Genomic DNA, 22592 nt, shown 5'->3' with positions numbered 1-22592 from the left:
AAATCAACTATCGTAGTATCACAGTGCTTTTGTTCAGATAACCTTTATTTTATTCAATAATGACCCTGAAGAGCAAGAGTAGAGATGATGACAATTTGGATATGCCAAAGAGAAGTCACTAAGTGTCTTCTTTAATGGAAAGTACAATAAGATATTTGGGGGGGGGGGGACCACAGTCACATACCTTTTATTATAAGTATGTTTTTATAATTGTTCTATTTTATTATTGTTCATCTTTTACTGTGCTCAATATATAGATCAAATTTTATCATAGGTATTATGTACAGGAAAGAGCACAGTATCAATAGAATTCAGTACCGCTGTGGTCTCAGGTATCCACTGAGGGGCTTGGCATATATTCCCTGCAGATAAAGAGGTCTACAGTACGCCTGGCTGATGTGTTCTGGGAACTGAGTGTGGGAAGAAGCCTGGGGTCCAAATGCACAACCAGGCCACCCAGATGCCTTTCATTTCTCTATTTTCATCACCGACTCCTCCCATACCACAACTCTCCCTGGCAGTTTCAATTCAAAATCCCATTGTCACTGTCTCCAGAAAATAGAGCTCCTCTCTCATTCACTGTAGTGGAGACAGAGTCGTATGGCCATGTGTAGGGGTGTGGCTAAGATTCTACCTGCTCCTAGAACTCTTTCCCCCAAAATCCTTTCTGCCCACCTTCACTCTCGCTTCCACAGGCACCAGGTACCACCGGGTGTCTTTACTACTGTAGGTGTCAACCACAATGCTTTTGGAGTCTCTGCACTGCAGACTCCATGAGCAGCCTGATTGGGTCTGCTGGGCCAGCCCCCAGTCTTTCACAGCCTTTCCATTTTCAAGGCTTGGCTGTTTCTCCTGCCACATGCTCTTTGTCTTTGTGACGATAGGTTTTAGGAAGAAAGAACTAAATGTATGTGACCGATTTGACAGCATCAACTCCAAAGCCACTCTTGTGTGTTTTTTAAGATTTATTTTATTTATCTGATGAAAGAGTTACAGAGAGCGGTAGAGACAGAGAGAGAAGTTTCCATCTGCTGGTTCACTCCCCAGATGGCCTCAATGGCCAGAGCTGCGCCAATCTGAAGCCAGGAGCCAGGAGCTTCTTCCAGGTCTTCCATGTGGGTGCAGGGGTCCAAGGACTTGGGCCTTCTGCTGCTGCTATCCCAGGCCACAGCAGAGAGCTGGATCAGAAGAGGAGCAGCTGGGACTAGAACCAGCACCCATATGGGATGCTGGCGCTTCAGGCCAGGGCTTTAACCCGCTGTGTCACAGCCCCGGCCCTGCCGCTCTTTTTTAACAAGCATGCCCAGGAGATACTCTCAGATCTCAAAGCACTCACCTAAGAGCTGGGCAGCTTCCTGGGAGTCCTGGGCGAGCTGAGGGATGAGAGAGGCCCTTCAGAGACTCCCATTTGAACAACACGGCTGAGCCTGGATAGCTGTGAATTAAACCAGACACCAAAGGAAAGCTGCTGCACACTCACTGACGTGTGGAGTCGAGTCCAAAAGACAGAACAGAGAGTAGAGCAGTGGGGAGTGGAGTGAGGAAGGGCAGGGAGTTGCAGAGAGGCAGGTTTAATCGTGCAGGCCGGTAGGATGAATGAGTCTAGAAAGCTACTGTGCATCACGAGGACTGTAGTGAGCGACACGGCCAGCAATGGGCGCAGTCAGTATTGCCATCAAACGGGTAACCATGTGAGGAGCTGGGTATGTTAACTTGCTTGAATATTGCAATCACCTCACTGTGCTATGTAATTAAAATGTCATGGTGTATATTTTGTATGTATTTAATCAAAAAGAGGATCTTCAAGATTCTTTAATATCTGAACATGCAACTACACACACACACACAAATGCACACACTCACGGGCTGTTCACGCTAAATCACCTACACTGACTTGACTGAATATTTGGATTTGCAGCCAAATTTGTATTTTTTTGTCCCCTGTGACATTCTCTTAGATTCTCCCAGTTCTCTCTTTTCCCCCTCTGTAATTTATTCTCTTTTTTAAAGGATTTATTTATTCATTTAAAAGGCAGAGTTACAGAGAGGCAGAAGCAGAGGCAGAGAGAGACACAGAGAGAGAGAGAGAGAGAGAGAGAGAGAGAGGTCTTCCATCTGTTGGTTCACTCCCCAGATGGACACAACGGCCAGAGCTGGGCCTCTCCAAAGCCAGGAGCCAGGAGCCTCCTTTGGTCTCCCATGTGGGTGCAGGGGCCCAAGGACTTGGACCATCCTCTACGGCTTTCCCAGGCCACAGCGGAGAGCTAGATCGGAAGTGGAGCAGCCAGGACTCAAACCAGCGCCCATATGGGATGCCGGCACTGCAGGCAGGCAGCTTTACCAGCTAAGCCACAGCACCAGCCCTTGTAATTTATTCTTGAGAATATAGCCAGAGTTCCTTTTAAAATGCAAACCCAGTTATTCAATGTCATTCCCCTGCTTCAGAGCCTTCTTTGTGCCCTTCCAGTAAAGTCCTAAACTCTACCCTTTTGCTCCCTTGCACATGACCATGACACCACACACCTTTCCTTCAATGACACTTTAGTTTCGTGTTTGGGCTAGACCAGAAGCATTATTAGCACAGTGTTTTTCCATGTCTTGCTCATATTAAAACCATAGTGCCTAGGCATACAGCTTGCAAATGGGAAGTTCAATAGATACTGGTACAACGAATTCTACTTTTTACCCTAGACTTTTCCCAATCTCTGTTCCTACCCTCACTCACAGCATTCTCTCCATTCTAACTCTACAGCTCTAGCAGAGGAAAATATTGGCTAGATGCTGAAATGTTTTCATTTGGGAAAATGGTTGTAATTCTCTTTCTGGAAAGCTGGGCTTCATACCTCTCTTTTCCTTTCCCCTCCGGAAAACAGCCTTTGGCATCCTCAGTGCGCTGGAGCTGCTGACCAGATGTCTCTCAACTTGTTCTGCTGCGTCTCAATGTAGAAGATCCTCAAGATTACAAAAAGAAATGGAAAGATTTAATTTTTGGTTTTCATAGGCAATCAGGGAAGTTGGTTATAGTGATAAAGTTAGCAGGTCATATGAGGATTCTCATAAAAAACAAGCTGAACAGGTCTCCATTACAGAATTACAGTTACAATAAGAAGTCCAAAGGTCACCCCCAATTTTTTTCTCATTCCTTTTTTTAGCAAAAAAAAAAATACTGTGGCCCACTACATATGATAATTGGAAGTTTGAAATTGGAACTGTTTCCTCATGTAAAATGAGAAGCTTGAACTAAGTGCCCTCTTAAGGCCATTGTAAAACTCTTTGACCTTATTCTATGATTATTTAAGAGTTGTTCACAAGAATTTCTGGGTTTCTGAAAATACATTGCTCTTGGGGAAATCAAAGTTTTATTACAGGATTTTTAAAAAATATAAACACCTCTATGAACTTGGCAGGGAACAAAGTGAAGAGTAGTGTGGATTGAGATCTACCAACAATGGTACCATTCTGAAGAGCTCAATCACCACATTTAGTACTCGGTACCCAAGGAAATAAGATCTAGGAGAGTTGAAATCTTTAGAAGTTGCTTCAGAGTTTTGTGTATTTACAAAGGGGTCAAAGTCAAATAATACCTGCCTAAATGAAAAGGAATAAGTTTCTTAGGCTTTAAAACAAACATGGGGCCGATGTTGTGATGCAGAAGGTTAAGCCTCCTCCTGCAGTGCCAGCACCCACATGGACGCTGGTTCCAGTCTCGGCTGCTCCACTTCTAATCCAGTTTGATGCGAGTGCGCCTAGGAAAGCAGCAGAGGATGGCCCAAGTGCTTGGGCCCCTGTTACCCACATGAGAGACCCGGAGGAAACTCCTGGCTCCTAGCTTTGCCTTGGCCCAGCTCTGGCTGTTGCAGCCATCTGAGGGTGAACCAACGGATAGAAGATTCGTTGTTTTTCTCCCCCTCCCCTCTCTCTTTCTCCTTCTCTCTTTCTATCTGCCTTTCAAATAAAATAAACAAAGAGATAAAAGGACAATGTCATATTTTGTGTTATAGTCCATATTTGCTCTTCTCTTTTTCCCCACTATGGACATTCATCTTCTTCCCCTGCTGGTGTTGAGTCTGGCCATGCAACTTGCTTTGGGCAATGCAATATTTGTGGATATGGCATGTGCTCTATATGTGCTTGCTTCCTTTGATTTTGACCTTGTGCCCTGTGATCTGCCTTGAGATACTGATGCCTTGGTTAGCTACTTCTTCTTTAGCCTGGACAACAAAATAAACAGAAAAAGAGCAAATATAAACTCAAAACCTCCGAGCTGAGCTTCACCAAATCAAAACTAAATCACAATTGATATGTATACCTTTGTGTTTTAGGCCATGGAGTTTTGAAGAAGGTGTTACACACATTATTGTGGGAAGAGCTGACTAACATGAATAGAGCGAGCAGTATGGATTCTCATGAGATACTATAACATGATGACTTAAAATACAACTTCTGAAGTTCAGCAGGTATCTTGCTTTGAATGTCGCTTCTGTTATTTACTGGAGGTGAAATGTTGTGTAGCAACTTTTCTGAGATTCAATGTTTTCACCTCAGAATGTAGATAGTCACGGTGCCAGTTTCATAGCACTGTTGTGTGGACCAGATAAAATAATGCATAGAAGCAGCTAAGATAGTGTCTGGTACTTGGGGAAGATACAAGAAATGTTTGCTATTATTAAGAACAATAATACCTGTCCTTTCCATAAAATGAATCTTACTTTCTTATTGACTCACATTATAAGGCCAGATTTTTTTCTCTGGTACAATTGTGTTTAGGATGATTCTGGGAAGATGGCAGAGTAGCAAACACCAGCAATCTGTCTTCCCATCTAGACAATTACAAATGCAGAATCCATCTGAGGCAACTATTTTGGAACTTGCGTCTGTTGAAGGATTGAAAGGTATAGGGGAGGACTTGGGGGTGAGGTGCAGTCAGTTTCAGCTTCTAGCACACTAGCACTACAATCCCACAAGCCCCAAACCCCCAAAGCCTCATGACAGGAAGCTGTGCTTGTGCTCCTGCAGCAGCTTGAACATAGCTGATGGGAGTCAGAGTAGGGAAAAACTGCCTTCCATTCCAGATTTCAGAGACCTATGCTCTCATCGCTGGATGCTGCTTATACCCACAGAGCAGCAGACCAAGGGACTGAAAGCCATTTTTGTTGTGGCTCCCTCCATTGTCGCAATCTCCTCCTCTTTTAAATGAAGAGACTTCCAGGGGATTTAAGGGGCCAGTGCTCTCCCCCTCCTTTTATTTCACCTTTTACCTCTTTTGATAGCCAGACATTAAAGACTAGTACATTCAAAAACAACTGCCTATATGGGAAAAATTAGAAAGCAATTATGTATGCCTAAGAAAAGCTATGGACTCAGAAAAATACTTAAGAAAAACATAGGTTTACACCTTAAGCTGGTGATTGACACAAGGACAGCTTACAATAATAAAAAATGATAAGCAAGTTTTTTAAAAAGCAAAAAGCAAACGCTAGAGAAGGAGGATAATCTGATTTCCTGAGTTATGTTATTAGATTAAAATGTTTAGTTTTCAACAACTAAGAGATCACAAGCCATACAAAGAAACAGGAAAGTGTAGCCTATTTAAATGGGAAAATAAATAAATAAACAAATTCTGTATGGAAGAGACTTGATGGCTAGACAACACTTGGAAACAACTGTCGGGGGCCAGTGCTGTGGCATAGTAGATTAATCCTCTGCCTGCGGCACCAGCGTCCCATATGGGTGCTGATTCAAGTCCCGGCTTCTATGCTTCAGACCCACTCCCTACTAATGGCCTGGGAAAGCAGTAGAATGCAGCCCAAGTGCTTGGGCCCCTGCACCCAAATTGGAGACTTAGAAGAAGCTCCTGGTTCCTGGCTTTGGGTTGGCCAAGCTCCAAACAGGATGGCAAAAAAAAAATATATACTGTTCCTCAATAAAATATTACATTTTGGGTACCTTTTCCCCCACATCCTCAACAGCATTGGTTTTTTGTTGATTTCTGTATGAAAGCCATTCTAACTGGAGTGAGGTAAAACCTCATTGTGGTTTCGATTTGCATTTCCCTGATGGCTAGTAATCCTGAGTACTTTTTTATGTGTCTGTTGACTATTTGGATTTCCTCTTTTAAAAAAAATGCCTGATGGAAAGCCAAGACACTGTGGGAAAAAATGTCCTACATGAAGTACCTTGGTGGGTGAGGCCCCAGTAGAAAGAAATGGTCATCAAAGAAGGAGGTGCTTTTCTTTGAAGGAGAAGAGAGCTTCCACGTTACTTATGGCCTTGCCTAAATACTGACTAAGTTTGTGGATTCAAAAGGCTTCCATAGCCTTGGTAGCTCATGTCAGGAGCCTCAGTTGATCACTGACGTCATAGGTAAGAGTGTTAATTGTTAAATTAACAGTCACCGGGCACCAACTTTCCATGCAGGACCTCTGTTCTCAAAGAGTTGTATTATAATTATGTCTAAGTGCTTAACAAAAGATGTATCGTTCTTGAGTGCTTCTTTAAAGTTAATTAAATTTCTAAAAAAAAAAAAAAAGTGAAATTAACTTAAAGATGTAATGACTTTGAACAGCCCTTGTCTTGACAGTTGAGGAACATTTTTTAAATGCCAATTGTTGAACTCTTTACTTAGTATAGAGTAACTCTTCTGTGTATAAAGTTAATTGAAAATGTATCTTAGGGGCTGGTGCTGTGGCGCAGTGGATTAATGCCCTGGCCTGAAGCACCGGCATCTCATGTGGGCACCAGTTAAAGACTCCGCTGCTCCACTTCTGATCCAGCTCTCTGCTATGGCCTGGGAAAGCAGTAGAAGACGGCCCAAGCCCTTGGGCCCCTGCACCAGCGTGGGAGTCCTGGAGGAAGCTCCTGGCTCCTGGATTCAGCTGGCGCAGCTCCAGCCATTGCATCCAATTGGAGAGTGAAACATTGGATGGCAGACCTCTCTCTTTCTGACTCTCCTCCCTCTGTGTGACCCTGACTTTCAAATAAAAAATATTAAATCTTTGGGAAAAAAAAAGAAAAGAAAATGTATCTGAGTGGAGAATGGGACTGGGAATGGGATAGGGAGGAGGAAGGGGGTGGGAGAGTGGGTAGGAGGGCAAGTATGGTGGGAAGAATCACTATAGTCCCAAAGTTGTACTTATGAAATGCATGAAGTTTGTATCCCTTAAATAAAAGGTTTCTTGGGGGGGATAAAATATAAAACAAGAAAATAAACTAAATAAAACAAGGGAAAAAAAGCCTGTTTAAGTCCTTTGCCCATTTCTGTAATCATTTCACTAATGATTATCCTGCTTCTAATCTATTCTCTTTCCACACCTTCATAAACTCTTAAGACCCATATGTTGGGTCATCTGATACTATTCCATAAATCTCCAACACTGTTTTTAAGTTTTAAGTTTTCTAATTTCTCTCTCTCTTTCTCTCTTTTTTTGTTTTGTTTTTTGTTCTGATTGAAAGATTTCCAAAAATTTGTTCTCTGGTTTGGGTTTGGATATTCTTTCTTCTGCCTTACCAAGTCTATTGTTAAGGCTTTCCACTGAACTTTTTATTTGATTTGATCTACTGAATTCTTCATTTCTGATATTTTGTTTTGATTTCTCTTTAAAATCTCAATTTCAGATAAAAACAGATACTCAAACAATATATTTCATTTTGTGTTTCTATGGGGGTGCAAACTGTTGAAATCCTTACTTAATGCATACTAAACTGATCCTCTGTAAAAAAAAAAAAAAAAAGAAATTATCAATTCCCAACTTGACTCTCACTGGGATTAAACATGACAATAGGTCTGCTCTGATTTCATCATCATTTAAAAAAATCATCTATTATTTTTCACTTTATGTTTCTGTGTGGGAGCAAACTGTTGAAATCCATACTTAATGTATACTAAGCTGATCTTCTGTATATTAAGATAATCGAAAATGAATCTTGATGTGAATGGAAGGGGAGAGGGAGTGGGAAAGGGGAGGGTTGTGGGTGGGAGGGACGGTATGGGGGGAAAGCCATTGTAATCCATAAGTCGTACTTTGGAAATTTATATGCATTAAATAAAAGTTTAAAAAAAAATCTCAATTTCATGGAAAAATTTTCATTAATGTTATGTATGATTTTTCTTTATTTTGTGAATTTGCTTCTGATTGCTTTTGAGTAATCCTATGCTTAATTTTTTGAATTCTGCTTCCAGCATTTCATCAATTTCTTCATCTTCACATTTTAATGTTGAAATGTTGCTGTGTTCCTTTGGAGGAGTTATGGTGTCTCCCTTCTTGTGTTTTGAATTTCTGCTTTTATTTTTGGGCATTTGCGGAGTTAATGTTTTTTTTTTTTTTTTTCCCTGATGGCCTTTATTTGTGAGCTATGCCTCTGTGGTTAGTAGAATGTCTGCACTTTCAGTGCATACCAACAGGTGTGTGGTGGGTGTGTCCAGGGAGCTCCGGTCAGTGCTCTGGGGTGGGGCAAGTATCCAGAATAACACCCAAGTCGGGTATAGTAGATCTCCTTTTGTTAACAGAAGGGGGGGGGGGGATGATCATCTCTGTTGGTATGATCCCCCTCCCACCTCCTCTCCTCCAAGCTGAGCAGTGCTCAGGTGTTAGCTCCCCAGTATGTTCAATACTCATAAGCAGCATGTGAACTGCACAAATGATCTTCACTCTCCTCACTGTAAGCACAGGTCCCACTGCAATGACCCACCCCGGGCAACCAAAGAGCTCTGAGGGTGTGAAACCCCACCCAGCCAGTGATTTCTCAGAGACCCAGCCACATCCTTGCCCCTCTGGTTTAACCACTGAATCACTCCTCCCAGCAAGGCTCAAGGCAGTAATAAATAAATGAATCTTAAAAAAAAAAAAAAAGATGTTTAAAAAAAAGCAACTAGGTTGGAGATGTACAAAGAACTAAAGGAAGACACGGAGAAAGAAAAAATAATAATGTGTGAACAAAATGGAACTATCAACAAAGATACAGAAAACCTAAAAAGAAACCAAAAAGAAATTTTGGAGCTGAAAACTGCAGTGAATGAAATGAAAAAGTCACTAGGAAATTAAAAGGCAGAATAGAACAAGAAGAAGAAAGAATCACCAACTTGAATTTAGATAGGACAATGGAAATTAGTGCACTGAGGAATAGCAAGAATAAAAGAGCAGAGCCTAAAAGACCCCTGGTACACCATCAAGCAATCAGCATATACACTGGGGAGTTCCAGAGGGAAAGTGAAACAAAGAAAATACTTGAATAAATAATGGCTGAAATTTTCCCAAATTTTATGGAAGACGCAAAAATAAATATCCAAGAGACTCAATGATCTCCAAGTAATATTACCTCAAAGAGACACATTACAATTTTTTTAAAAAAAGTGCAAAAACAAAGAATGAAACTTGACAACAGAAAGAGAACAGTGACTTAGCCCATACATGGATTTTATTAATATTATCAGCAGATTTCTTATTAGAACAAAGGCCAGAAGGTTAGGGGCTAATATATTCAATGTACTAAATGAAAAACTGTTGGGGGTGAATGGTGCGGTGAGTATGAAGCTACTTGGGATACCCACATCCAGTACTGCAGTGCCTGATTTGAGTCCCAGGTCTGCTACCAATCCAGCTTCTGCTAACCCACACCCTGGGAGACAGTGGTGATGGCTCAAGTACCTGAGTCTCTGACACCCACATGGGAAACTGTCCTGAGATCCAGTCTTCTGGCTTTGTCCTGGTCCAGGCTTAGCTATTGCAGGCATTTAGGGAATGAATCAACAGATGGCTGATCTCTCTGTGTCCCTGTCTCTTTTCATTTCAAATACACTGAAATAAATAATTTTTTAAAAAAAGAAAAAATCTTTTAACCAAGAATCTTTAAGGCAGCAAAGCTGACTTTCAAAAGTAAGGGAGAAAGGAAGACATTTCTAAACAAGTAAAAACCAATGGAGTTCATTACCATTATACATTCCCTGCTAGAAGTACTCAAGGGAGCCCTGCAGACTGAAATGAAAGGACACTAGACAGTAACTTGAAATTACATGAAGAAATAAAGTTCTCAACAAAGATCAATATAAGGACAATTACAAAAGTTAGTATTATTATGAAACAACGTAACACTTTTTTCTATATAATTAAAGAGATTAGTTTATCTTTTCTTTAAAAAAAAGTGGGAAAGCTAACATTATTAAAACTTTGGTTTGTAACTTCACATATTGTTTTTATATAACTTAAGAAACTAATGGATTTGAGGGAGAGAAAAACCCACATGATCATCTCAACTGATGCAGGAAAGCATCAGTTCAGCACTGTTCATAAAATTCATTCAACGAACTAGGAATAGAAAAAAATCCCATCTCAACAAAATAAAATCTATATTTGAAAAACCCATGGCAAATATTATTCTCAGCACTAGAAGGACCAAAGCTTTGCCTTTAAGGTCAGGGAAAAGGAAAGTAGGCCTACACATGTCACTTCTATTCAATGTAGCAATGGAAGTTCTAACCAAAGCAATTAAGCAAGGGGAAAAAATAAAAGGCATCCAAATTATAAAGAAAAAAACTGAAAGCAGGTGGGCAGATAATAAAATCTTATACAAGGGTACTTCAAAAAGTCTATGGAAAATTCATTTATTGAAATTTATACATGGATTTTTTAAAAGTTTGCACCAAAATAAGCATCTCTTAATTCCGTTTTTCCACAAACTTCTTGAAGTACTCTTACACATAGAAAAACCCAAAGATTCCACACACAAAATTTGTTAGAATGAATTCAGCACAGTTGTTAAATACAAAAGTAACTGATACAAAGCCAACACACAAAGATCAAGTGTATACCTTTTTTAAAAAATTGTATTTATTGGAGTCACATTGTGGCATAGCAGGTAAAGAAGTTTCCTGCATTGCCAGCATCCCATAAAGGTGCCAGTTCATGCTGTAGCTCCTCCTTCTCTGATCCGACTCCCTGCTAAGGTGCCTGGGAAAGCCCAAGTGTTGGGCCCCTGCCACCCATCCGGGAAACCTGGATGAAGTTCCTGGCTTGTGCCTCTGGTCTGGCCCAACACTGGCTGTTATGGACATCTTGGGAGTGAACCAGCAAATGGCAGGGCTTTCTCTATCTGTCTCTCCCTCTCTCTCTGTAACTATTTCAAATAAAAAATAAATAAATCTTCTTTAAAATTGTATTTATTTGTTATTTTTAAGATTTAATAATTATCAACATTTCTGTCACACTGCTTTCATATGTGAATATATACATACACATGCATACTATTTTCCTTGAAAGTAGGGACATTAATATCATATAACATGGGATTTATTGACAACGATCATATAGTGAAGAAAGAAGGGTATATTGTTAAGCAAGGGATATAATTCATTGACATCCACAAAATTTCATGTTATATATGTATCTTTTTTCCCAGTATCAGGAATGTACAAATGTCTTTTTTATTTATTTGAAAGTACAACATAAATGATCTGTAGGCCTGGACAATGACAGTAGTAAACTGTTATGTGTTATTGTCAACTGAAACCGGTAACTGATGCTTAGAGTGATTTTCTTCAGCCAGCCTTTTCTTCATTTTCTTCGACTGATTCTCTGAAATTCTTGATGAGGAACACTGCCTTGAGCTTCCTGTCACTGTTCATTGATAACGGTAAAGCACTGCATGTATCTTTATAGATAGTAACTTCCATATATGAAAGAAAATGTGGAATTTGTTTAATCAGTGTGTGGCTTATTTCACTTTTGAAATAATCTCCAATTCCCTCCATTTTGTATTTCTGTATACAAATAATGAACAATCTGAAAAGGAAGTTACTAAAACAATTCCACTTACAATAACATCAAAATAAATAAAATATTGAGGGGCCGGCGCCGTGGCGCAGCGGGTTAACGCCCTGGCCTGAAGTGCCAGCATCCCATATGAGCGTCTGTTCAAGTCCTGGCTGCTCCTCTTCTGATCCAGCTCTCAGCTATGGCCTGGGAAAGCAGTAGAAGATGGCCCAAGCTCTTGGGGCCCCTGCACCTGTGTGGGAGACCCGGAGGAAGCTCCTGGCTCCTGGCTTTGGATTGGCACAGGTCCGGCCGTTGCAGCCATCTGGGGAGTGAACCAACAGATGGAAGACCTCTCTCTCTGTCTCTACCTCTCTCTGTAATTTTGTCTTTCAAATGAATAAAAAATAAAATCTTAAAATAAATAAATAAATAAATTAATTAATTAAAAATATTGGGGCAGGTATTGTAGCATAATGGTTTAAGCTACCACTTGGTATGCTTGCATCCCATATAAGGTGCTGTTTCGAGTCCTGGCTCCTCTGCCTCTGACCCAGCTTCTTGCTAATGTGTCCTTGGAGGCAGCATATTACAGCTCAAGTGCTTGGGTCCCTGCCACCCACGTGGGAGAAACATAGAATTCCAGGCTCCTGACTTTGAACTGGCCCAGCCCTGGCTGTTGAGGGCATTTGGGCATGAACCAATGGATGGAAGAGCAAGATCTCTCTCTCCTTACCACACCTCTGCCTTCCAAATAAATAAAAATATGTACACGTTAAATAATTACTTAAAATATTCAAATATTTATGAATTAACTTAACATGCAGGTGAAAGATCTATAGAATGAAAACTGTAGAATATTGCTGCAAAAAATAGACATAATAAATGGGAGTATATCCCCTGTTCACAGACTGCAAAACTTAATATTGTTATAATGTCAGTACTACCAAAAGCAGTCTACAGATTCATGCAATGAAATCTCTATTAAGATTTCCATGATGTGCTTTACAGAAACAGGAAGAATTCACACCTTAAATTCAGATGGAATCTCCAGGGACTCCAGATAGCCAAAGAAATATCAAAAAAGAACAAATCTGAAAACTCATATTTCCTGATTTCAAAGCTTACTATAAAACTATTGTAATCAAAACAGTGAGATAATGGAATACTGAGAGACATATAAACCAAAGGAATTGCATAGAGAGACCAAAATAAACCCTTGCATATATGGTGAAATGATTTTTGGCAATCATATCAAGATCACTCGGTGGTGAAAAAAGTCAGTCATTTCAACAAATACAGCTAGAAAAATTGGATATCCACATGAATTTGGCTCTTTACTTAACACCATATACAAAAAAAATGCCAAATGGATCAAATTCCTCTATATATGGTCTAAAATAATAAAGTTCTTAGGAGAAAATATAGTGTAAAATTTCATGATTAGGAGATACCTTTCTCTGAAGGGAGGAGAGAACTTCCACTTTGACTATGACCTTGTCTAAATAAGATCGGAGTTGGCGAACTCAAAAGGCTTCCATAACCTTGACAACTCATAACAAGAGCCTAAGGTGATTACTGATACCATAAACAAGAGTGTCAATTGTTAAGTCAACAACAGGAGTCACTGCGCACTTACTCCCCATGTAGGATCTCTGTCCTTAATGTGCTGTACAATGTGAATTAATGCTATAACTAGTAGTCAAACAGTACTTTACACTTCATGTTTCTATGTGGGTGCAAACTGTTGAAATCTTTACTTAATATATACTAAATTGATCTTCTGTGTATAAAAATAATTGAAAATGAATCTTGATGTGAATGGAATGGGAGAGGGAGCAGGAGAGGGGAGGGTTGTGGGTGGCAGGGAAGTTATGGGGAGGAAAAGCCACTGTAATCCAAAAGCTGTACTTTGGAAATTTATATTTATTAAATAAAAGTTTCATGATTTTGCAAGGACTTGGCCATAATTTCTTAGATATTAAGCCAAACAAATAGGTGGGGAAAAAAACAAGTCAGACTTCAAGAAAATTTTAAATTTTTGTTCATCAAAAAACACTACCAACAGGGTAAAGAGTCAATGCACAGAAAGGCATAAAAATACTTGCAAGCCATGTATCTGGTCTGATCAAGGATTAACACCCTTTAGAAGGAGACGGGGTCATGAGAGCAGAACCTTTATAAGTGGGATTGGTGCCCTTAGAGAAAGAGGCCAGGGGAGCTCATTCAACCCCTCCATGACGTGAGAACATGGACCAGTGAGTGGGGACTCACCAGACGCTGTTTTCCTGGACTTCGCAGCCTCCAGAGCTGTGAGCGATGACCATTTGTTGTTGAGAAGCCGTCTGGTTAGCAGCCCGAACACAAGCACTTTGCAACAATTCCTGAGATCTGAGCTGCCTTTAATACAAAAGTCTACACTTCCCAGCATCTAGAGGATGAAATGTGATGTCAAGACCGGGGGTCTAGATCTGACTCCATACTCTCAGAATCCAGAATTATTCCTTAGCTCACACTTAATAGCTCAGTGCTGCCATACGTTGCCATTCATGTATTTAACAAATATTTATTAAGTACCAGTTCTTGCATCAGGTGCTGGTGGCAAAGAGATACGACATGGGGTCAGCATGTGGTGCAGGGGCTCAGATGCCTCTCGGGCTGCCTGCATGCCATATCGAGTCCCTGAGTTTGAGTCTTGACTCCTTGGCTTGCGACTCAGTTTCCTGCAAACGCACATCCTAGAGGGCAGCAGATGATGATGACACGAATATTACAAGTATTTGTGTCCTTGCCGCTCTTGCGGGAGACATGGATTGAGTTCTTGGCTCCCAGCTTTGGCCTGGCCAAGTCCTGGTTGACTGTTGTCAACCAGGGCATTTCGTGAGTGAATCACCAGACAGGGAGGGGTGGTTTTCTCCCTGTGTGTCCCTTTCAGTTTAATTAACTTCCAAAAAGAGAGAGGAATCATAACACACGATCCCTGCACTCAAGGCGCTCATTGCTGAGCCATGGATTAGCAAGCAGGTTTTACTCTGGTGTCAACTCTAAAGGGTTTAGAGGGGCATCCCAGAACCCTGGTTAAAAATAATTTTAGGGACTATTGAAACTCAACGGAGGGGCCGGCGCTGTGACGCAGAGGCTTAACACCCTGGACTGAAGCGCCAGCATCCCATATGGGCACCGGTTCTAGTCCCAGCTGCTCCTCTTCCAATCCAGCTCTCTGCTGTGGCCTGGGAAAGCAGTAGAATATGGCACAGGTCCTTGGGCCCCTACACCCATGTGGGAGACCTGGAGGAAGCTCCTGGCTCCTGGCTTCCGATCAGCGCAGCTCCGGCCGTTGAGGTCATCTGGGGAGTGAACCAGAAAATGGAAGACCTCTCTCTCTCTCTCTCTGTCTCTCCTCTCTCTGTGTAACTCAGACTTTCAAATAAATAAATAAATGTTAAAAAAAAAAAGAAAGAAAGAAACTCAATGGAGAAAAAAGCCTCAGGCGTGGAGACAGAGTGACTTTCAATGTCTGCTAAACTAGGTTTAGGCTGAAGACAGACATATGTACAACCAAATTTAATTGAATGAGGTGAATGCTGTATGTGAGACAAGAATAAAGTAGCATTAAAGTTCAGAGCAGAGAGTTTTATCAGCAAAGGAGTGAAGTAAGGAAAGGCTTCGTTGAAGAGGTGAAATTGTAGCTGAGCCTTGATGGATGACTAGGAATTCAGGAGGTGATAACGTGGAGGAAGAAGACTTCAGGCCAAGTACATGGCTGCTGAGGGGATGCTGGGCCATCCTGCCTGGGTGGAATGGACGGTGTGGAGATGATGCTGGTAGAAATGAGGCTGTATAATAATGGGTTGAGACCAGATCGTACTGCTTTATCCTGTAGGCCATGGAATTCATGGAAGGCTTTTAAGCAAGAAACCATACAGCCAAATACAAGGGATCTTCCAAAGGTTCATAGAAGTGCATTTTATGAAAAACTGTGGCATAACAGGTAAAGCCGCCACCTGCAGTGCCAGCATCCTGTGTGGGCACCAGTTCGAGTCCCAGATGCTCCACTTCCAATCCAGCTGTCTGCTATGGCCTGGGAAAGCAGTAGAAGATGACCCAAGTGCTTGGGCCCCTGCACCCACATGGGAGACCAGGAAGAAGCTCCTGGCTCCTGGCTTTGGATCAGTGCAGCTCCGGCGTTGTGGCCAATTGGGGAGTGAACCAGTGGATGGAAGAGCTCTCTCTCTCTCTCTCTCTCTCCTCTCTCTGTGTAACTCTGAGTTTCAAACAAATAAATAAATCTTTAGAAACAAAAAAATGACCTATCATCAGAGCTAGGATCAATATAAAGCAAATGCATCGGTGTCATTTTTTCATTGCTCATATTCTAGCATTATTTGCATATGTGTATCTTTCATTACATTACACAGATAAATGAGATCTCCAAGAGTAACTTCAATTTTTTGAAAGGTTTATTTACTTATTTGAAGGTCGGATTTACAAACAGAGAGGAAGAGACAGAGACAGAGAGAGAGAGAGATTTTTCATCTGCTGGTTCTTCCAGGTCTCCCACGTGGATGCAGGGGCCAAGGGCTTGGGCCATCTTCTGCTGTTTTCCCAGGTGCATTAGCAGGGAGATGCATTAGAAGTGGAGCAGCTGGGACTCAAACTGGTGCCCATATGGGACACTGGCTTCGCATGCTGTGGCTTCATCTACTATATCAAAACGCTGACCCCAAATTCAAATTTTTAAATGTATCCTCATAACAATCCTATAAATTTGGTGCTATTATTCCCTTTTACAAAGAAATAAAAAAGAGATTCAATGATTTAAAAAAAAGAAAAGATGTTGGACCAAATAGCTTTTAAATATAAAAGGTGGCATTGGTCCCAGAGCAAATTGACACAGGAGTGTCCTCCACCCACCACATGAACAACGATTTCTCTAACATTCTTGTCCAGTTCTACTACATGTGAACTCTCCTATGTAAGTATCTCTTTTCAGTTAGAAGAGTTCCTACCTTGACCTGGAAGATAACATACTGAGTACTGGACAGTTGTCGAAGGCGGGAGAGAAGTACCAGGACATATAAAAATAATAGTAACTGAGTCAAACCCCTGAAATAACCCAAATGACTTAAACGCAAAGAACAGAAGAAGCTATTAAGTTATTCCTCAGTACTTACAAGCATCATCAAGCGATTCCGAATCACTGCTGGAATCAACCCATGCTCCAACCCCCTGGCATGCGCCCAGCGGTGTGCTCAGGAAACACACCAGGTATCTTTCCAGGGGAAAGCACCCAGGACCCTGAGACGGGAGGTAGGGTTGGGGGGTGCTTGGCTCTGCTGTACACCTGCCACGTGGCCCAGGCCAAGCCACTTTATCTTTGCAAGTCCTCCGTTCCACCACCGGAAGGGATCCCAGCGATCTCAGGGGCCCCAGTCATTCCTGCAGTGCTCTTGAGCCTGCCTTACAAGATTCATCTGCAGGAAAAATAAAAGGGCCGTCAGTATTCAACATAAAAGGACAGTAATGAAACACTTTGAATTGCCACGACTGGTTTAGCAATCACTTGGCCTCCTTTGAAACAATCTCATAAACACACAAGGGGAGTGTTCCGCATTCCTGCTCCCACGGAGCCTGACACTTCACTCGGAGAACAGGCCTCACAATTCCTGCTTTTCCCAAAATTACTGTGTGTGAAACCACGCAGGAAGCTTAAAACGTGGTTTTAGCAGACCTGAGGCGCTTTGAAGCTGCGTTACTCCATGCTCTCTCCCTCCTTCCTTTCCATCTTGCCCGGAGAATCCCCAGTGGTGATTCTTAAACGTGTTAAGGGGCTTCATTGAGACCTCTGGACTTTGGGCAGAGGATGGTTTACTCTGAATGATCCATGGACATGCACTCTGTTTCCTACAGGCCAAGGCTGCCAATAGCTGTTGGCATGCTCTTTCTTCCGGGGGCGGCTGTAGGGTCGACGGGGACACACACTTGCTTTGTCCCCTTCTACAGTACCATCAATTCTTGCTGGTTTCATTTTGACTTTGGGGGGGACTGGAGGAGCGAAGGTGAGTCTTGTGATGGCACAATCCCTGCTGCCTCCCAGGTCTCATAGTCAAGATACAAGTCTCCAGAGAGCACGGGCTCCATGCAGCTATTAGCGATGATGGCTGTCCTGGAGTGCTGGGGCTGCACGCTCTGCCCTCCAAAATAAACGGCTCTCTCACGGCTTCACACGAGGCTGACTCCTTATATTAACACCAGAGCTGACAGATTGGCTGAGAAGCCGCAACTCATATTTTTGAGGGCAGAAGAGATGATTGTGCTGGTTCTAATTCCAGGGCCGATCTTTTTAGCAGATGATGATGGATGGCTCACGGTGGTGGGCAGCACCTCCTGTATATTTTAGGTGGAATGCTTTCTTTTGACACATACTTTACAGAGACATATGTGTATCCTATTTTAATTAATGGAAGAAATGATTCATTCACAAGTGAAAGATTTAATTAAATCAAGGGTCAGCATGGGTCAGCCATGAATTGCAAAACACCCCAGATGTTTGTTACATTCCCCGCCATCTCTGCCTGCTGTCTGCAGTGGTACATAGCAGCTAAGGCAAGCATTGCAAAGAAATGAAATGACATTCGACAAATATGAACTGAGTCCCCACTGTGTTTGAGATGCCGAGCTAGGCTCTGAAGATGCCTGGTGAACAGACATGGGTGGTTTTTGCAGTTAAGACAATTGCAGTGCAGGGGTAGTTCATTTGGGCAGGACTAAATGAAAAACAAACAAGTAAGACACGATTATGACAGATTCTAACATGCTTTATGAAAGAAAAAGAAGTCTGTTGAATGTTTTCCTGGCAGTGTTTTGGAATTGCTTTTTTAAAGAGTTTAATATAATGCCATCCTTCTTTAATTTCTGTGTATGTATCTACAACCAATCTGATCCAAGTCCTATAGCTATATTACCCTATTCCCAGGAGCAGAAGCTGACGTATTGAGTTACCCAAACTCAGAGTCCACTGTTATTTCCAGGAAATATTGGAGAACACAGTTGCTTGTCTTGTTATGTCTTGTCAGCTGCATCCTCTGAGTCGCTAAACTTTATGCTTTGAGATCAGAAAAATCTAGATTCAAATCCTGGCTTCTCTGCTTACTCACTTTCTGCACTGCAGCATTACTTTGCTTTTATGACCTCAGGGTATACTAATAAAAAACAAGGAAATGAGTCCTTAAGAAATAATAACATGAATAGTACCGAGCACACAGCAAGCACTCCACCAATATTTGTAATTCGCGTTCTTATTACCTTAGATTTTCCCCTGTCTTCTGGAACTTTCCTCACTTCACTTTTTTCTGGTTGTTCATGTTATTTTCTTATTCCCTTATTTGCAGATAGATCTCACAACTGTGTTAGCACAGAAGCCAGCTGATATATATATGAAATGAAATTCCTTCTCCCTCTTAAAGTAGAGACTAATCTGACAACAGAGACCCTCAAGGATTCCTGTGATACTTGGAATAAAATCTAAATTCCTTGTGACGATGAACAGATGCCTACATGTCTTGATCTATGCCTACCTTTCCAACCTCAGTCACATCCAGCTCCAGGACTCACCTTGAGCCACTGGCCTTGCCTGGAACCTTTGCCTTCTTTTAGAACCACACATGGCTCACTCCTTAGTCCTTCTGTTGAAGTCTCTTCTCCTACACGGTCTTCTCTGCCCATCTTGCCTATTAATTTTCCATTTCCTTATCTTAACATAATGCTTTATTTTACTTTAAAGCATTATCATGTTGGAAATTAAGTTATATATTTCCATTTAAATTATTTATTTATTTATTTAACTTGTTTGAAAGGTAGAGAGCGAGAGCAAGAGAGAGAGAGAGAGATTGCTCATCTCTTGGTTCACTCCACAAATGCCTGCAACAGCCAGGGCTGGGCACGGCTGAATCCAGGACCCAGAAACTCAGCCTGGTTCTCCCACATGGGTGGCAGCGACTCAACCACTTGAGCCATCACCAGTTACTTCCCAGAGTGTGCATCAGCAGGAAGTTGCAGTTGGGAACTGAGCTAGAACTTGAACACTTGGGCAGTCAGATACAGGACGAGGACATCTTTTACTGCAGCATCAAAGGTTCACCTCTCAGTTATGTATTTCCAAATTTACTAATTTGTTGTCTATTTCCCCCCACTTACAGCACGCAAGCTTTAAGGCAGGACACTTACCGGTTCTTGATCAGTTTTGAGTCACCAAACCACTGAGTGAATCAAATGGATGAAGTACAAAAGTTTTTATCATGTTCCTAGGAAAGCACAGATGTACAAATGAAGTATAAAACTTTTTTTTTATTTTACTGGGAGAACATACGTGTAAAAACTATCCATACATTTTCTAAAGAACAGTAGCCTCCAAAATATGAGAACTTTCCCAAAAAGTTTTTGCTGTAGTAGCTTCAGAATGACAGGAAGAAGGAAAATAAATTATTCCAGCCACATGGAAAATGTAGATACAGCCAGTAGGAAGTCTCCCAATCCCCAAAGTTTAATCAATTTCCTACTTGGTTTTGCTTTCTCACCATGTATTAGCCTTTTTCGTAACACTTCCTTTGTGATGAAAAAGTAGTCGGTCAGTCCTGTTCCCGAAGCCAGCAAACATAGATTTTCTTTAGTCTTCACATGATCTGGCTCAAAGTGCGGATCAGGAAACTTGGATGTTTCATTTGGCGCCTTACACTGCCTGTGAACCGGAGAACTGCAAACAAGAGAGGTGTCTCCATTTGCCTGGGATGTCTCACTGGTAGAAAGGAATGGCGAGAGCTGTGTGTGCCGACATATTGTCCTGGAAACAATAACTGTGATTCCCTCTCACCAGAGTGGAAGAAGGGAGGAGCACTGGTAGGCTTTCCGGCTCCGGAAAGGGTGAGAGATCTGAGGCTGGGTGTGCCGCGTGCGTGCTGTTGCACGATGTGGGGCCTTGCTGTGGTTGTTCGGAGCTCTTCGTCCCGGAAGTCTCTCCATAGAGCCAAACAATGCCGGCTGTTCCTGGCAAGGTCAGGCCTGGCTTACTCAGCTTAGTGTTTTAGGAGAGGTGCTTTGGGGTAACAGAATTGGCTCCATTTCTACCATGACCGCATTGGCCTTGGTTTCCGCTGTGCAAAAACAAAATTCTAAAAAATGTTACCATACCAAATTGTGTGCGGCTTTTGTTTTATAAACAATTTTCTCAGTCTGTGGAAACTGTAATAAAGACCAATACCAAATCCAGTTGTTTTCCAAAGACCTAACTCAACTTGGGAGACTTGTCTCCCAGCATGAGGTCCTCAGCTTCTTTTCCAGCAGATATCCCTGGAATTCTACTCCAGGTGGTCAAGTGCCTAGCACTTGCTCCAGAGAGGTTTACTGAATCTCCAGGACAACACAGTGGAGAGATCACCAGAGTCAAAAGAATGTTCTTAGACAGGATCTCAGGTCTCCTTAGCAAGGGAGACTCCTTTGTACGGGGCGCAGTGCGTTTCCCACAGGCAGTGAGACTACCTCATGAAGGCTTTGATATTCCCAGATGCTTAGACAATTCCCTGAAGTCCACTACTTTCACACATCTTACTTCTTGCAGTACGATTTCTCTTAGGGCAAGTAAGAGGAAAGTTTACAACGCCATGTCACTGATTTTCAAACACAAAGCAGGCGAGGCTGATAATATGGAACAAATATGTTTTAGGAGAAAATCTGGTAGATTCCTATCATTTACACACATGACAAATCACAAAATTGAGTTGAGCACCGGAAGCCTTTCTTTGTGACCAAATAACTTGAGCTATCTGCACTAGTACCCTGAGGATGGATACCATTTACAGCTGAGTCCAATCGATGATTTATGGCTGAGAGTATTTGTGCACTGCATTTTCACTCCCCGATTGCATGAAGCAGTAGTTAAGCATCTGACTGCCATTTTCAAATCTGACTCTGCCACCTCAAATTCCAGGACTATAAAATAGGGAAATGTTACAGTTATCTAAGTGTTGTTATGAAAGTTAAATAAGATAATCCACAACAGTGCTTGGCATAGGGTTTGACATATAGTAAGTTTTCAATAAATGTTACTTGTAAAATTATTATTGTATACAATATAGTTTATGACATTATTATTAAAGTCTAATACTAGTTGTTAATGATTTCTATCCATTTCTTCCTGGTTTCGCTCCAACTTTTCACCGCTTTTATAATTCCTAATGTTTGCTAGCCCATCTGTTAAGAGGCAAAGTCACTATTCCTCAAGCAAATTTCTCTGCAAAATATTACAGATGATGGGACAGACTTCTTTAAGTGTTTCCTTTGGATAATTCATATAGCCAGATAACACTAAAATCAATATTCTTTTCTAACTACCACCAGACTATAAGCCCCCTCTTAGTGTATTCTTTACTGTTTTCCCTTTCACTCTTTACCCATGGGACTGCTCAAACAAATATTTGTTGAGTAAATAAATGTTCTTTATTACAACAGGGGAAAAATAGTAACTACTGCCTGAGTAACCTCTAGATTCTTCCATCTAATGCTTTTCTAACAAGGAAGTTTCTTGGTGAGTACGAAATCCTAAGATAGAGGTCACTGTGGGCAGGGGCCTCTCCACTTTTGCATTTCTGTCTTCTGGTGGCCTGTGTCAGAGGTCTCACGCTCAGGAAGAAAAGCTGTGTGACAGGCCAGAGCAACTCCTAGACGTGTCATTTGAAACACTGACTCATTACTTTAATAGCATCTTTCTTAAATTGGGTCAGAATTCTTTTTTCCAGCATCATCCTTTTTATTTATTTTAGGAGAGAGCCATCACTGTCTCAGGTCCCCACTAAT

At 41.6% G+C, this 22592-nt stretch overlaps 2 long non-coding RNA genes across 2 annotated transcripts; both read right to left on the bottom strand.

The window, feature by feature from the left end:
* Nucleotides 1-947: 947 nt before the first annotated feature.
* Nucleotides 948-1437, bottom strand: LOC149125693 (uncharacterized). Its single transcript, XR_016236754.1, has 2 exons — nt 1337-1437; nt 948-1178 (listed from the first exon to the last, which is right to left on the bottom strand). It is a non-coding gene; the product is annotated as an uncharacterized LOC149125693 (long non-coding RNA).
* Nucleotides 1438-14018: 12581 nt separating this feature from the next.
* Nucleotides 14019-20748, bottom strand: LOC127493609 (uncharacterized). Its single transcript, XR_016237305.1, has 4 exons — nt 20321-20748; nt 19971-20047; nt 16919-17218; nt 14019-14175 (listed from the first exon to the last, which is right to left on the bottom strand). It is a non-coding gene; the product is annotated as an uncharacterized LOC127493609 (long non-coding RNA).
* Between the last annotated feature and the right edge of the window lie 1844 nt (nt 20749-22592).

Source organism: Oryctolagus cuniculus, chromosome 7 (genome assembly GCF_051225735.1).
Source record: "Oryctolagus cuniculus isolate XC-2025 breed Fujian yellow rabbit chromosome 7, ASM5122573v1, whole genome shotgun sequence".
Classification (NCBI taxonomy): domain Eukaryota; kingdom Metazoa; phylum Chordata; class Mammalia; order Lagomorpha; family Leporidae; genus Oryctolagus; species Oryctolagus cuniculus.
This window is presented reverse-complemented; position numbering and strand designations above follow the sequence as displayed.